Source organism: Triticum urartu, chromosome 1A (assembly GCF_056163025.1).
Source record: "Triticum urartu cultivar PI428250 chromosome 1A, HENAU_Tu73, whole genome shotgun sequence".
Lineage (NCBI taxonomy): Eukaryota > Viridiplantae > Streptophyta > Magnoliopsida > Poales > Poaceae > Triticum > Triticum urartu.
The window spans coordinates 506,203,533-506,206,653 of record NC_141873.1 but is presented as its reverse complement, the minus strand read 5'-3'; positions in this window follow the sequence as shown (position 1 = coordinate 506,206,653).

The following is a 3,121-nucleotide window of genomic DNA, read 5'->3' as shown; positions in this document are numbered from 1 at the left end:
CTCGGCCTTTCGGGCGCCTCCATGCAGGCTGCGAGACCGTGCCGTCGGCCGCGGTTCACCGATCTTGCCGTGAAATTGGCAGGACGCGCGCACCCCGCCACAGACGATGGGCACCAGTCGTTCTCATCTTGTAATAATGCTTGGTTGACATCAATCCTGCGAGTGCATGTGTGAACAAAAAGAAATCAATCGATTGACCACAAGAAGACAAAACGGAATCTCGCCGTGGATTGGTAACCGCTTGGTTGATTAATTCCTTTTTGTACTCGAACTCGCCCTGAACTGGAAATAGCCGATCAGATCATCATGGCTTTGTGCCCAGAGCACCATAGAGAGGCAACTCCTCTCTTCCTATTCTTCCTTGCCGAATCGCTCGATTGGATTTCGTCGTTCGGGAGGGCCGTGGCTGTGCGTAACCGCCATCGTCTTTGCCGGATTGCTCCGTCGGTTCTGGAGAGACATGATCAGTGGACTCTTGATGCTAATCTTAAAATAAAAATCAATTTAGCCTTCTCCTGATCGATTTCTTCGACGGGTGCATGCATGCCTATGCACGCTTCGCTTGGCCGTAGACGACTTGATGCGCCGCGGCGTTCTGTGGCTGTAGAGTAGCCGCTGCACGTTCCGCATGTTGTCTGTTCCGACGCTACGCGCTGTTATCCGCCGGTCTGGTTCGCACTGCTGATGGCTGTATCCTCTGGCCGTCTTCGCTGTTGCAGTATGTTCGCCGCCGCCGACGCAAACGCTCATGCCTGGTAGAGTCTATGTGCTGGAGAGACACATATGTAGTATCTCTTAGTTTCATTGTAATGTGGGAGACCCACTTATATACATGATGAATGGATGTGTTGGAGAGACACCTCTTCCCCACACTGACGGAGCCAGGAGTATTCCTTGGTATTCCATGGAATACCAAAGATTTTGGCATAGAAAAAATTAGATATACATATACAGCCACAAGTTGAATTGAAGCCCACCGTTCAGCGGTTCAGTCAGGTCCAGCACACGCACGCAACAGTCGAGGCCTCAATAGTCTAGGTCCAGTACGCATCTCGCACAGTTCCTATTCTCCCCTGCTCCCGACCTAGCTGCTGCGTTGGATGGCACCTGCAGGCAAGTAGTGGTGGTGGCACGATGGCAAGCAAGTCCAGCGCCGGTCCCAGCCTCCAAAGTTCCTGCCCTCCGCAACTCTGGGCTGCTCGCGCTCGCCGCTTGGCTGCTTTGATCGTGCACGGGTAAATTCTCTTCTGATTTAGAACGAACCACAAAATCACTGTATGAAGATGTTTGTCGATGCCACTGCCACTGTCACTGCCACAAGACCTTTATTACAAATATTTCTGCAACAAGACTTGTTTTGCAAAAGGGTACTTGCAACACGACTTCTGTTGCAAAAGTGACAATGACGATTGACCAAAGATTGCGTTAGATTGGATGGCTCGTAGACCGGCGGATATTTTAAAAAGATCCGCGAGCCGACGCGTAGCACGGCCTGTAGGTTTAAAAAAAGAAAAATCAATATGAGCTACCAGTTGTTATGGTTGAGTACCCGCAGCAACAAAACAAATTATGATGGTTGAGGAAAGAAAACACAAACAATATTACATTATTACAAACTTGTAAAGTTGATGGAAAGGGTGTTTTCTACCCAATGAAATATGTGAATAATCAATGAGGAATAAAATGGGTGATGATTATTTGAAGAATTGCTCGGTTAAATTTGCCGAGAGAGAATTCTTCAAGCAAGTGAAAGATAGAGTTATACTGTAATTTTCTTTGCTACTTTGTAAACTTTCTTAATTGTTAGAGATATTGCCACAGACCCACAGTGATATTTTGCTACTATTATCTATATATGGTCGTTGACTCATCGACCTTGCTAGCTTACAGTACATTTGTTGTCCTATCTAGTATATATTTACATTGCATTGCCAAAAAAAGAATACCAAGGAGCAAATTCCTGGCTCCGCCACTGCTTCCCCAACAGACACCTCCTGGGAGGCATCCCTCCTATATAATTGATCACATGTTTTTATTTCTCAACAGAAATATAAAATCTCTGCTCTTTAATATGACGAGACTTCTCTTTTATATGGCAACCTCTCATACGTTTTCCCTCTTGCTCATGCGGATGCTTTGAAAAGCCTCTCATAGTTTACAAATTTGCCGAGGATGGAATATATTCATAGATAAAGAAAGAGCTCAATCTTTGAGCACCAGAGAATTAACTCACCAAACCCAACGGGCAAGGAGAGCTAAGTTAAAGATTTCCATATCTCGACATCCCAATCCACCTCTATACCTAAGCATCAAGACAATGTATCCCATGCTACCCACGCAACCTTTCTCACCCCTTTCTTGTTGCTCCATCAAAACTTGCGGACTAGAGAAGTTATATGCTTGCAGAAACCTCGTGGTAACTTGAAGATTGACATTGAGTACGTGGGAATTGCCTATATAATGGATTTTATTAGGACTTCTTTCCCGCTTCCAACAAGGCACTAGTAATATTCCATCCAGCTCTGTACACGCTTCCTTACTCGATGTTTTAAATATGCAAAATTACCCTTCTTCGCTCGTCCTACCTCTGAGAGGAGACCCAAATATTTCTCTTAAATGGATTCTTTGTGCACTTTCAAAGTGTCGGTGTCAAAACCGACGGATCTCGGGTAGGGGGTCCCGAACTGTGCGTCTAGGCCGGATGGTAACAGGAGGCAGGGGACACGATATTTTACCCAGGTTCGGGCCTTCTTGATGGAGGTAAAACCCTACGTCCTGCTTGATTAATATTGATGATATGGGTAGTACAAGAGTAGATCTACCACGAGATCAGAGAGGCTAAACCCTAGAAGCTAGTCTATGGTATGATTGTTGTTCGTCCTACGGACTAAAACTCTTCGGTTTATATAGACACCGGAGAGGGCTAGGGTTACACAGAGTCAGTTACAATGGTAGAGATCTACATATCCATATCGCCAAGCTTGCCTTCCACGCCAAGGAAAGTCCCTTCCGGACATGGGACGCAGTCTTCAATCTTGTATCTTCATAGTCCAGGAGTCCGGCCGAAGGTATAGTCCGGCCATCCGGACACCCCCTAATCCAGGACTCCCTCAGTAGCCCC